Source organism: Sus scrofa, chromosome 2 (genome assembly GCF_054392235.1).
Source record: "Sus scrofa isolate SSC_HxYL_T2T_F1_AM1 chromosome 2, Sscrofa_HxYL_maternal_Yorkshire_Landrace_v2.0, whole genome shotgun sequence".
NCBI lineage: Eukaryota > Metazoa > Chordata > Mammalia > Artiodactyla > Suidae > Sus > Sus scrofa.
Window position 1 is genome coordinate 56,917,733 of NC_139384.1, and position 13,864 is coordinate 56,931,596.

Genomic DNA, 13,864 nt, shown 5'->3' on the forward strand with positions numbered 1-13,864 from the left:
GCTCGGCCGCTCAGCGCCGAGGCCCCGTCGCAGCGACGGCCCAAAACGAGCTTCTGGGAGCTGCATTCTGCAAAGGGAAACACTCCTCGGGCAGCAAAGCACAGCCCCAACTCGCCTCCGCTCAGGAAAGCAACGCTATCCGTTTTCGCCCCCGGCACTCTGCTCTCCATAGGGCGAAGCTGAGCTGGGCTGCCCCTGGATCCCTGGGCCCTGCTGCTTTGCTGGGGCTTTCCGGCACCCGAATCACACTGCCCACGGGTTCTCCTTCGTGGGGATGCAGGATTGGGCGCGCGAAGGCCTTCTGCGCCCAGACCACAGCCATGCACCCTGAGCCAGCTCGGCCGCTCAGCGCCGAGGCCCCGTCGCAGCGACGGCCCAAAACGAGCTTCTGGGAGCTGCATTCTGCAAAGGGAAACACTCCTCGGGCAGCAAAGCACAGCCCCAACTCGCCTCCGCTCAGGAAAGCAACGCTATCCGTTTTCGCCCCCGGCACTCCGCTCTCCATAGGGCGAAGCTGAGCTGGGCAGCCCCTGGATCCCTGGGCCCTGCTGCTTTGCTGGTGGTTTCAGGCACCCGAATCACACTCCACAGGGGTTCTCATTCCTGGGGAAGCAGGATTCGGAGCGCGAAGACCTTCTGCGCCTAGGCCGCAGCCATGCCCCCTGAGCCAGCTCTGCCCCTCAGTGCCGAGGCCCCGTCGCAATGGCAAATCAAAACGAGCTTCTGGGAGCTGCATTCTGCAAAGGGAAACACTCCTCGGGCAGCAAAGCACAGCCCCAACTCGCCTCCGCTCAGGAAAGCAACGCTATCCGTTTTCGCCCCCGGCACTCCGCTCTCCATAGGGCGAAGCTGAGCTGGGCTGCCCCTGGATCCCTGGGCCCTGCTGCTTTGCTGGGGGTTTCTGGCACCCAAATCACACTCCACAGGGGTTCTCATTCGTGGGGAAGCAGGATTCGGAGCGCGAAGACCTTCTGCGCCTAGGCCGCAGCCGTGCCACCTGAGCCAGCTCTGCCGCTCAGTGCCGAGGCCCCGTCGCAATGGCAAATCAAAACGAGCTTCTGGGAGCTGCATTCTGCAAAGGGAAACTCTCCTTGGGCAGCCCACCACAGCCTCAACTTGCCTTGGCGCAGGAAATCAACACAAGCTGTTTTCGCCCCCGGCCCTCCGCTCTCCATAGGGCGAAGCTGAGCTGGGCTGCCCCTGGCTCCCTGGGCCCTGCTGCTTTGCTGGGGGTCTCCAGTGCCCGAAACCCACTCCCCACTGGTTCTCCTTCTTTGGGAAGTAGGATTGGGCGCGTGAAGGCCTTCTGCGCCCAGGCCCCATCCATGCCCCCTGAGCCAGTTCAGCCGCTCACCGCCGAGGCCCCTTCGCAGCGACAGCCCATGACGAGCTTCTGGGAGCTGCATTCTGCAAAGGGAAACTCTCCTCGGGCAGCAAACCACACCCCCAACTCGCCTTGGCTCAGGAAAGCAGTGCAAGCCGTTTTCCCCCCCAGGCCCTGCGCTCTCCATAGGGCGATGCGGGGCTGGGCTGCACCTGGATCCCTGGGCCCAGCTGCTTTGCTGGGGGTTTCCGGCACCCGAATCACACTGCCCATGGGTACTCCTTGGTGGGGAAACAGGATTGGGCGCGCGAAGGCCTTCTGCGCCCAGGTCCCTGCCATGCACCCTGATCCAGCTCGGCCGCTCAGCGCCGAGCCCCCGTCGCAGCCACGGCACATAACGAGCTCCCGGGAACTGCATTCTGCAAAGGGAAACACTCCTCGGGCAGCAAAGCACAGCCCCAACTCGCCTCCGCTCAGGAAAGCAACGCTATCCGTTTTCGCCCCCGGCACTCCGCTCTCCATAGGGCGAAGCTGAGCTGGGCTGCCCCTGGATCCCTGGGCCCTGCTGCTTTGCTGGTGGTTTCAGGCACCCGAATCACACTCCACAGGGGTTCTCATTCCTGGGGAAGCAGGATTCGGAGCGCGAAGACCTTCTGCGCCTAGGCCGCAGCCATGCCCCCTGAGCCAGCTCTGCCCCTCAGTGCCGAGGCCCCGTCGCAATGGCAAATCAAAACGAGCTTCTGGGAGCTGCATTCTGCAAAGGGAAACACTCCTCGGGCAGCAAAGCACAGACCCAACTCGCCTCCGCTCAGGAAAGCAACGCTATCCGTTTTCGCCCCCGGCACTCCGCTCTCCATAGGGCGAAGCTGAGCTGGGCTGCCCCTGGATCCCTGGGCCCTGCTGCTTTGCTGGGGGTTTCCGGCACCCGAATCACACTGCCCACGGGTTCTCCTTCGTGGGGATGCAGGATTGGGCGCGCGAAGGCCTTCTGCGCCCAGACCACAGCCATGCACCCTGAGCCAGCTCGGCCGCTCAGCGCCGAGGCCCCGTCGCAGCGACGGCCCAAATCGAGCTTCGGGGAGCTGCATTCTGCAAAGGGAAACACTCCTCGGGCAGCAAAGCACAGCCCCAACTCGCCTCCGCTCAGGAAAGCAACGCTATCCGTTTTCGCCCCCGGCACTCCGCTCTCCATAGGGCGAAGCTGAGCTGGGCTGCCCCTGGATCCCTGGGCCCTGCTGCTTTGCTGGGGGTTTCTGGCACCCAAATCACACTCCACAGGGGTTCTCATTCGTGGGGAAGCAGGATTCGGAGCGCGAAGACCTTCTGCGCCTAGGCCGCAGCCGTGCCACCTGAGCCAGCTCTGCCGCTCAGTGCCGAGGCCCCGTCGCAATGGCAAATCAAAACGAGCTTCTGGGAGCTGCATTCTGCAAAGGGAAACTCTCCTTGGGCAGCCCACCACAGCCTCAACTTGCCTTGGCGCAGGAAATCAACACAAGCTGTTTTCGCCCCCGGCCCTCCGCTCTCCATAGGGCGAAGCTGAGCTGGGCTGCCCCTGGCTCCCTGGGCCCTGCTGCTTTGCTGGGGGTCTCCAGTGCCCGAAACCCACTCCCCACTGGTTCTCCTTCTTTGGGAAGTAGGATTGGGCGCGTGAAGGCCTTCTGCGCCCAGGCCCCATCCATGCCCCCTGAGCCAGTTCAGCCGCTCACCGCCGAGGCCCCTTCGCAGCGACAGCCCATGACGAGCTTCTGGGAGCTGCATTCTGCAAAGGGAAACTCTCCTCGGGCAGCAAACCACACCCCCAACTCGCCTTGGCTCAGGAAAGCAGTGCAAGCCGTTTTCCCCCCCAGGCCCTGCGCTCTCCATAGGGCGATGCGGGGCTGGGCTGCACCTGGATCCCTGGGCCCAGCTGCTTTGCTGGGGGTTTCCGGCACCCGAATCACACTGCCCATGGGTACTCCTTGGTGGGGAAACAGGATTGGGCGCGCGAAGGCCTTCTGCGCCCAGGTCCCTGCCATGCACCCTGATCCAGCTCGGCCGCTCAGCGCCGAGCCCCCGTCGCAGCCACGGCACATAACGAGCTCCCGGGAACTGCATTCTGCAAAGGGAAACACTCCTCGGGCAGCAAAGCACAGCCCCAACTCGCCTCCGCTCAGGAAAGCAACGCTATCCGTTTTCGCCCCCGGCACTCCGCTCTCCATAGGGCGAAGCTGAGCTGGGCTGCCCCTGGATCCCTGGGCCCTGCTGCTTTGCTGGTGGTTTCAGGCACCCGAATCACACTCCACAGGGGTTCTCATTCCTGGGGAAGCAGGATTCGGAGCGCGAAGACCTTCTGCGCCTAGGCCGCAGCCATGCCCCCTGAGCCAGCTCTGCCCCTCAGTGCCGAGGCCCCGTCGCAATGGCAAATCAAAACGAGCTTCTGGGAGCTGCATTCTGCAAAGGGAAACACTCCTCGGGCAGCAAAGCACAGACCCAACTCGCCTCCGCTCAGGAAAGCAACGCTATCCGTTTTCGCCCCCGGCACTCCGCTCTCCATAGGGCGAAGCTGAGCTGGGCTGCCCCTGGATCCCTGGGCCCTGCTGCTTTGCTGGGGGTTTCCGGCACCCGAATCACACTGCCCACGGGTTCTCCTTCGTGGGGATGCAGGATTGGGCGCGCGAAGGCCTTCTGTGCCCAGACCACAGCCATGCACCCTGAGCCAGCTCTGCCCCTCAGCGCCGAGGCCCCGTCGCAGCGACGGCCCAAAACGAGCTTCTGGGAGCTGCATTCTGCAAAGGGAAACACTCCTCGGGCAGCAAAGCACAGCCCCAACTCGCCTCCGCTCAGGAAAGCAACGCTATCCGTTTTCGCCCCCGGCACTCCGCTCTCCATAGGGCGAAGCTGAGCTGGGCTGCCCCTGGATCCCTGGGCCCTGCTGCTTTGCTGGGGGTTTCTGGCACCCAAATCACACTCCACAGGGGTTCTCATTCGTGGGGAAGCAGGATTCGGAGCGCGAAGACCTTCTGCGCCTAGGCCGCAGCCGTGCCACCTGAGCCAGCTCTGCCGCTCAGTGCCGAGGCCCCGTCGCAATGGCAAATCAAAACGAGCTTCTGGGAGCTGCATTCTGCAAAGGGAAACTCTCCTTGGGCAGCCCACCACAGCCTCAACTTGCCTTGGCGCAGGAAATCAACACAAGCTGTTTTCGCCCCCGGCCCTCCGCTCTCCATAGGGCGAAGCTGAGCTGGGCTGCCCCTGGCTCCCTGGGCCCTGCTGCTTTGCTGGGGGTCTCCAGTGCCCGAAACCCACTCCCCACTGGTTCTCCTTCTTTGGGAAGTAGGATTGGGCGCGTGAAGGCCTTCTGCGCCCAGGCCCCATCCATGCCCCCTGAGCCAGTTCAGCCGCTCACCGCCGAGGCCCCTTCGCAGCGACAGCCCATGACGAGCTTCTGGGAGCTGCATTCTGCAAAGGGAAACTCTCCTCGGGCAGCAAACCACACCCCCAACTCGCCTTGGCTCAGGAAAGCAGTGCAAGCCGTTTTCCCCCCCAGGCCCTGCGCTCTCCATAGGGCGATGCGGGGCTGGGCTGCACCTGGATCCCTGGGCCCAGCTGCTTTGCTGGGGGTTTCCGGCACCCGAATCACACTGCCCATGGGTACTCCTTGGTGGGGAAACAGGATTGGGCGCGCGAAGGCCTTCTGCGCCCAGGTCCCTGCCATGCACCCTGATCCAGCTCGGCCGCTCAGCGCCGAGCCCCCGTCGCAGCCACGGCACATAACGAGCTCCCGGGAACTGCATTCTGCAAAGGGAAACACTCCTCGGGCAGCAAAGCACAGCCCCAACTCGCCTCCGCTCAGGAAAGCAACGCTATCCGTTTTCGCCCCCGGCACTCCGCTCTCCATAGGGCGAAGCTGAGCTGGGCAGCCCCTGGATCCCTGGGCCCTGCTGCTTTGCTGGTGGTTTCAGGCACCCGAATCACACTCCACAGGGGTTCTCATTCCTGGGGAAGCAGGATTCGGAGCGCGAAGACCTTCTGCGCCTAGGCCGCAGCCATGCCCCCTGAGCCAGCTCTGCCCCTCAGTGCCGAGGCCCCGTCGCAATGGCAAATCAAAACGAGCTTCTGGGAGCTGCATTCTGCAAAGGGAAACACTCCTCGGGCAGCAAAGCACAGCCCCAACTCGCCTCCGCTCAGGAAAGCAACGCTATCCGTTTTCGCCCCCGGCACTCCGCTCTCCATAGGGCGAAGCTGAGCTGGGCTGCCCCTGGATCCCTGGGCCCTGCTGCTTTGCTGGGGGTTTCTGGCACCCAAATCACACTCCACAGGGGTTCTCATTCGTGGGGAAGCAGGATTCGGAGCGCGAAGACCTTCTGCGCCTAGGCCGCAGCCGTGCCACCTGAGCCAGCTCTGCCGCTCAGTGCCGAGGCCCCGTCGCAATGGCAAATCAAAACGAGCTTCTGGGAGCTGCATTCTGCAAAGGGAAACTCTCCTTGGGCAGCCCACCACAGCCTCAACTTGCCTTGGCGCAGGAAATCAACACAAGCTGTTTTCGCCCCCGGCCCTCCGCTCTCCATAGGGCGAAGCTGAGCTGGGCTGCCCCTGGCTCCCTGGGCCCTGCTGCTTTGCTGGGGGTCTCCAGTGCCCGAAACCCACTCCCCACTGGTTCTCCTTCTTTGGGAAGTAGGATTGGGCGCGTGAAGGCCTTCTGCGCCCAGGCCCCATCCATGCCCCCTGAGCCAGTTCAGCCGCTCACCGCCGAGGCCCCTTCGCAGCGACAGCCCATGACGAGCTTCTGGGAGCTGCATTCTGCAAAGGGAAACTCTCCTCGGGCAGCAAACCACACCCCCAACTCGCCTTGGCTCAGGAAAGCAGTGCAAGCCGTTTTCCCCCCCAGGCCCTGCGCTCTCCATAGGGCGATGCGGGGCTGGGCTGCACCTGGATCCCTGGGCCCAGCTGCTTTGCTGGGGGTTTCCGGCACCCGAATCACACTGCCCATGGGTACTCCTTGGTGGGGAAACAGGATTGGGCGCGCGAAGGCCTTCTGCGCCCAGGTCCCTGCCATGCCCCCTGATCCAGCTCGGCCGCTCAGCGCCGAGGCCCCGTCGCAGCGATGGCACATAACGAGCTTCTGGGAACTGCATTCTGCAAAGGGAAACTCTCCTCCAGCAGCAAACCACAGCCTCACCGTCCCTCGCCGCAGGTAATCAACCCAAGTTGTTTTTACCCCGGCCCTCCGCTCTCCATAGCGCAAAGCGGGGCTGGGCTGCCCCTGGATCCCTGGGCCCTGCTGCTTTGCTGGGAGTTTCCGGCGGCCGAAAACACTCCACACGGGTTCTCCTTCGTGGGCAAGTAGGATTGGGTTTGCGAAAGGCTTCTGCGCCATGGCCCCAGCCTTCCCCCCTGAGCCAGCTCGGCAGATCAGCGCTGAGGACCCGTGGCAGCGAAGGCCCAAAAAGAGCTTCTGGGAGCTGCATTCTGCAAAAGGAAACTCTCCTTGGGCAGCAAACCACACCCCCAACGCGCATTTGCTCAGGAAAGCAGTGCAAGCCGTTTTCCCCCCAGGCCCTGCGCTCTCCATAGGGCGATGCGGGGCTGGGCTGCCCCTGGATCCCTGGGCCCTGCTGCTTTGCTGGGGCTTTCCGGCACCCGAATCACACTGCCCACGGGTTCTCCTTCGTGGGGATGCAGGATTGGGCGCGCAAAGGCCTTCTGCACCCAGACCACAGCCATGCACCCTGAGCCAGCTCGGCCGCTCAGCACCGAGGCCCCTTCGCAGCGACGGCCCAAAACTAGCTTCTGGGAGCTGCATTCTGCAACGGGAAACTCTCCTTGGGCAGCACACCACAGCCTCAACCTGCCTCGGCGCAGGAAATCAACACAAGCTGTTTTCGCCCCCGGCCCTCCGCTCTCCATAGGGCGAAGCTGAGCTGAGCTACCCCTGGCTCCCTGGGCACTGCTGCTTTGCTGGGGGTCTCCAGCGCCCGAAACCCACTCCCCACTGGTTCTCCTTCTTTGGGAAGTAGGATTGGGCGCGCGAAGGTCTTCTGCGCCCAGGCCCCATCCATGCCCCCTGAGCCAGCTCGGCCGCTCAGCGCCGAGGCCCCTTCACAGCGACGGCGCATGACGAGCTTCTGGGATCTTCATTCTGCAAAGGGAAACTCTCCTCCGGCAGCAATCCACAGCCTCACCGTGCCTTGGCGCAGGAAATCAACACAAGCTGTTTGCGCCCCCGGCCCTCCTCTCTCCATAGGGCAAAGCGGGGCTGGGCCACCCCTGGCTCCCTGGGCCCTGCTGCTTTGCTGGGGGTCTCCGGCGCCCAAATCACACTCCCCACGGGTTCTCCTTCGTGGGGAATGCAGGATTGGGTGCGCGAAAGGCTTCTGCGCCCAGGTCCCAGCCATGCCCCCTGAGCCAGCTCGGCCGCTCAGTGCTGAGGACCCGTGGCAGCTACGGCCCAAAACGAGCTTCTGGGAGCTGCATTCTGCAAAGGGAAACTCTCCTCGGGCAGCAAACCACACCCCCAACTCGCCTTGGCTCAGGAAAGCAGTGCAAGCCGTTTTCCCCCCCAGGCCCTGCGCTCTTCATAGGGCGATGCGGGGCTGGGCTGCACCTGGATCCCTGGGCCCAGCTGCTTTGCTGGGGGTTTCCGGCACCCGAATCACACTGCCCATGGGTACTCCTTCGTGGGGAAACAGGATTGGGCGCGCGAAGGCCTTCTGCGCCCAGGTCCCTGCCATGCCCCCTGATCCAGCTCGGCCGCTCAGCGCCGAGGCCCCGTCGCAGCGATGGCACATAACGAGCTTCTGGGAACTGCATTCTGCAAAGGGAAACTCTCCTCCAGCAGCAAACCACAGCCTCACCGTGCCTCGCTGCAGGAAATCAACACAAGCTGTTTTTGCCCCGGACTTCGGCTCTCCATTGGGCAAAGTGGGGCTGGGCTGCCCCTGGATCCCTGGGCCCTGCTGCTTTCCTGCGGGTCTCCGGAGCCCGAAACGCACTCCCCACGGGTTCTCCTTCACAGGGAATGCAGGATTGGGCGCGCGAAAACCTCCTGCGCCCAGGCCCCAGCCATGCCCCCTGAGCCAGCTCGGCCACTCAGCTCCGAGGCCCCGTCGCACCGATTGCCCAAAATGAGCTTCTGAGAGCTGCATTCTGCAAAGCGAAACTCTGCTGGGGCAGCAAACCACAGCCCCAACGTGCCTCCGCTCAGGAAAGCAATGCTATCCGTTTTCGCGCCCGGCCCTCCCCTCTCCATAGGGCGAAGCTGAGCTGGGCTGCCCCTGGATCCCTGGGCCCTGCTGCTTTGCTGGGGCTTTCCGGCACCCGAATCACACTGCCCACGGGTTCTCCTCCGTGGGGAAGCAGGATTGGGCGCGCGAAGGCCTTCTGCGCCCAGACCACAGCCATGCCCCCTGATCCAGCTCGGCCGCTCAGCGCCGAGGCCCCGTCGCAGCGACGGCCCAAATCGAGCTTCGGGGAGCTGCATTCTGCAAAGGGAAACACTCCTCGGGCAGCAAAGCAGAGCCCCAACTAGCCTCCGCTCAGGAAAGCAACGCTATCCATTTTCGCCCCCGGCACTCTGCTCTCCATAGGGCGAAGCTGAGCTGGGCTGCCCCTGGATCCCTGGGCCCTGCTGCTTTGCTGGGGGTTTCTGGCACCCAAATCACACTCCACAGGGGTTCTCATTCGTGGGGAAGCAGGATTCGGAGCGCGAAGACCTTCTGCGCCTAGGCCCCAGCCATGCCCCCTGAGCCAGCTCTGCCCCTCAGTGCCGAGGCCCCGTCGCAATGGCAAATCAAAACGACCTTCTGGGAGCTGCATTCTGCAAAGGGAATCTCTCCTTGGGCAGCCCACCACAGCCTCAACTTGCCTCGGCGCAGGAAATCAACACAAGCTGTTTTCGCCCCGGGCCCTCCGCTCTCCATAGGGTGAAGCTGAGCTGGGATGCCCCTGGCTCCCTGGGCCCTGCTGCTTTGCTGGGGGTGTCCAGCGCCCGAAACCCACTCCCCACTGGTTCTCCTTCTTTGGGATGTAGGATTGGGTGCGCGAAGGCCTTCTGCGCCCAGGCCCCATCCATGCCCCCTGAGCCAGCTTGGCCGCTCAGCGCCGAGGCCCCTTCCCAGCGACGGCCCATGACGAGCTTCTGGGAGCTGCATTCTGCAAAGGGAAACTCTCCTCGGGCAGCAAGCCACAGCCTCACCGTGCCTTGGCGCAGGAAATCAACACAAGCTGTTTGCGCCCCCGGCCCTCCTCTCTCCATAGGGCAAAGCGGGGCTGGGCCACCCCTGGCTCCCTGGGCCCTGCTGCTTTACTGGGGGTCTCTGGCGCCCAAATCCCACTCCCCACGGGTTCTCCTTCGTGGGGAATGCAGGATTGGGTGCGCGAAAGGCTTCTGCGCCCAGGTCCCAGCCATGCCCCCTGAGCCAGCTCAGCCGCTCAGCGCCGAGGCCCCGTCGCAGCAACGGCACATAACGAGCTTCTGGGAACTGCATTCTGCAAAGGGAAACTCTCCTCCAGCAGCAAACCACAGCCTCACCGTCCCTCGGCGCAGGTAATCAACCCAAGTTGTTTTTACCCCGGCCCTCCGCTCTCCATAGCGCAAAGCGGGGCTGGGCTGCCCCTGGATCCCTGGGCCCTGCTGCTTTGCTGGGAGTTTCCGGCGGCCGAAAACACTCCACACGGGTTCTCCTTCGTGGGCAAGTAGGATTGGGTTTGCGAAAGGCTTCTGCGCCATGGCCCCAGCCTTCCCCCCTGAGCCAGCTCGGCAGATCAGCGCTGAGGACCCGTGGCAGCGAAGGCCCAAAAAGAGCTTCTGGGAGCTGCATTCTGCAAAAGGAAACTCTCCTTGAGCAGCAAACCACACCCCCAACGCGCATTTGCTCAGGAAAGCAGTGCAAGCCGTTTTCCCCCCAGGCCCTGCGCTCTCCATAGGGCGATGCGGGGCTGGGCTGCCCCTGGATCCCTGGGCCCTGCTGCTTTGCTGGGGCTTTCCGGCACCCGAATCACACTGCCCACGGGTTCTCCTTCGTGGGGATGCAGGATTGGGCGCGCAAAGGCCTTCTGCACCCAGACCACAGCCATGCACCCTGAGCCAGCTCGGCCGCTCAGCACCGAGGCCCCTTCGCAGCGACGGCCCAAAACGAGCTTCTGGGAGCTGCATTTTGCAAAGGGAAACTCTCCTTGGGCAGCACACCACAGCCTCAACCTGCCTCGGCGCAGGAAATCAACACAAGCTGTTTTCGCCCCCGGCCCTCCGCTCTCCATAGGGCGAAGCTGAGCTGAGCTACCCCTGGCTCCCTGGGCACTGCTGCTTTGCTGGGGGTCTCCAGCGCCTGAAACCCACTCCCCACTGGTTCTCCTTCTTTGGGAAGTAGGATTGGGCGCGCGAAGGTCTTCTGCGCCCAGGCCCCATCCATGCCCCCTGAGCCAGCTCGGCCGCTCAGCGCCGAGGCCCCTTCACAGCGACGGCGCATGACGAGCTTCTGGGATCTTCATTCTGCAAAGGGAAACTCTCCTCCGGCAGCAATCCACAGCCTCACCGTGCCTTGGCGCAGGAAATCAACACAAGCTGTTTGCGCCCCCGGCCCTCCTCTCTCCATAGGGCAAAGCGGGGCTGGGCCACCCCTGGCTCCCTGGGCCCTGCTGCTTTGCTGGGGGTCTCCGGCGCCCAAATCCCACTCCCCACTGGTTCTCCTTCGTGGGGAATGCAGGATTGGGTGCGCGAAAGGCTTCTGCGCCCAGGTCCCAGCCATGCCCCCTGAGCCAGCTCGGCCGCACAGTGCTGAGGACCCGTGGCAGCTACGGCCCAAAACGAGCTTCTGGGAGCTGCATTCTGCAAAGGGAAACTCTCCTCGGGCAGCAAACCACACCCCCAACGCGCCTTGGCTCAAGAAAGCAGTGCAAGCCGTTTTCCCCCCAGGCCCTGCGCTCTCCATAGGGCGATGCGGGGCTGGGCTGCCCATGGATCCCTGGGCCCAGCTGCTTTGCTGGGGGTTTCCGGCACCCGAATCACACTGCCCATGGGTACTCCTTCGTGGGGAAACAGGATTGGGCGCGCGAAGGCCTTCTGCGCCCAGGTCCCTGCCATGCACCCTGATCCAGCTCGGCCGCTCAGCGCCGAGCCCCGTCGCAGCCACGGCACATAACGAGCTCCCGGGAACTGCATTCTGCAAAGGGAAACACTCCTCGGGCAGCAAAGCACAGCCCCAACTCGCCTCCGCTCAGGAAAGCAACGCTATCCGTTTTCGCCCCCGGCACTCTGCTGTCCATAGGGCGAAGCTGAGCTGGGCTGCCCCTGGATCCCTGGGCCCTGCTGCTTTGCTGGGGCTTTCCGGCACCCGAATCACACTGCCCACGGGTTCTCCTTCGTGGGGATGCAGGATTGGGCGCGCGAAGGCCTTCTGCGCCCAGACCACAGCCATGCACCCTGAGCCAGCTCGGCCGCTCAGCGCCGAGGCCCCGTCGCAGCGACGGCCCAAAACGAGCTTCTGGGAGCTGCATTCTGCAAAGGGAAACACTCCTCGGGCAGCAAAGCACAGCCCCAACTCGCCTCCGCTCAGGAAAGCAAAGCTATCCGTTTTCGCCCCCGGCACTCCGCTCTCCATAGGGCGAAGCTGAGCTGGGCAGCCCCTGGATCCCTGGGCCCTGCTGCTTTGCTGGTGGTTTCAGGCACCCGAATCACACTCCACAGGGGTTCTCATTCCTGGGGAAGCAGGATTCGGAGCGCGAAGACCTTCTGCGCCTAGGCCGCAGCCATGCCCCCTGAGCCAGCTCTGCCCCTCAGTGCCGAGGCCCCGTCGCAATGGCAAATCAAAACGAGCTTCTGGGAGCTGCATTCTGCAAAGGGAAACACTCCTCGGGCAGCAAAGCACAGCCCCAACTCGCCTCCGCTCAGGAAAGCAACGCTATCCGTTTTCGCCCCCGGCACTCCGCTCTCCATAGGGCGAAGCTGAGCTGGGCTGCCCCTGGATCCCTGGGCCCTGCTGCTTTGCTGGGGGTTTCTGGCACCCAAATCACACTCCACAGGGGTTCTCATTCGTGGGGAAGCAGGATTCGGAGCGCGAAGACCTTCTGCGCCTAGGCCGCAGCCGTGCCACCTGAGCCAGCTCTGCCGCTCAGTGCCGAGGCCCCGTCGCAATGGCAAATCAAAACGAGCTTCTGGGAGCTGCATTCTGCAAAGGGAAACTCTCCTTGGGCAGCCCACCACAGCCTCAACTTGCCTCGGCGCAGGAAATCAACACAAGCTGTTTTCGCCCCCGGCCCTCCGCTCTCCATAGGGCGAAGCTGAGCTGGGCTGCCCCTGGCTCCCTGGGCCCTGCTGCTTTGCTGGGGGTCTCCAGTGCCCGAAACCCACTCCCCACTGGTTCTCCTTCTTTGGGAAGTAGGATTGGGCGCGTGAAGGCCTTCTGCGCCCAGGCCCCATCCATGCCCCCTGAGCCAGTTCAGCCGCTCACCGCCGAGGCCCCTTCGCAGCGACAGCCCATGACGAGCTTCTGGGAGCTGCATTCTGCAAAGGGAAACTCTCCTCGGGCAGCAAACCACACCCCCAACTCGCCTCCGCTCAGGAAAGCAGTGCAAGCCGTTTTCCCCCCCAGGCCCTGCGCTCTCCATAGGGCGATGCGGGGCTGGGCTGCACCTGGATCCCTGGGCCCAGCTGCTTTGCTGGGGGTTTCCGGCACCCGAATCACACTGCCCATGGGTACTCCTTGGTGGGGAAACAGGATTGGGCGCGCGAAGGCCTTCTGCGCCCAGGTCCCTGCCATGCACCCTGATCCAGCTCGGCCGCTCAGCGCCGAGCCCCCGTCGCAGCCACGGCACATAACGAGCTCCCGGGAACTGCATTCTGCAAAGGGAAACACTCCTCGGGCAGCAAAGCACACCCCCAACTCGCCTCCGCTCAGGAAAGCAACGCTATCCGTTTTCGCCCCCGGCACTCCGCTCTCCATAGGGCGAAGCTGAGCTGGGCAGCCCCTGGATCCCTGGGCCCTGCTGCTTTGCTGGTGGTTTCAGGCACCCGAATCACACTCCACAGGGGTTCTCATTCCTGGGGAAGCAGGATTCGGAGCGCGAAGACCTTCTGCGCCTAGGCCGCAGCCATGCCCCCTGAGCCAGCTCTGCCCCTCAGTGCCGAGGCCCCGTCGCAATGGCAAATCAAAACGAGCTTCTGGGAGCTGCATTCTGCAAAGGGAAACACTCCTCGGGCAGCAAAGCACAGACCCAACTAGCCTCCGCTCAGGAAAGCAACGCTATCCGTTTTCGCCCCCGGCACTCCGCTCTCCATAGGGCGAAGCTGAGCTGGGCTGCCCCTGGATCCCTGGGCCCTGCTGCTTTGCTGGGGGTTTCCGGCACCCGAATCACACTGCCCACGGGTTCTCCTTCGTGGGGATGCAGGATTGGGCGCGCGAAGGCCTTCTGTGCCCAGACCACAGCCATGCACCCTGAGCCAGCTCGGGCGCTCAGCGCCGAGGCCCCGTCGCAGCGACGGCCCAAAACGAGCTTCTGGGAGCTGCATTCTGCAAAGGGAAACACTCCTCGGGCAGCAAAGCACAGCCCCAACTCGCCTCCGCTCAG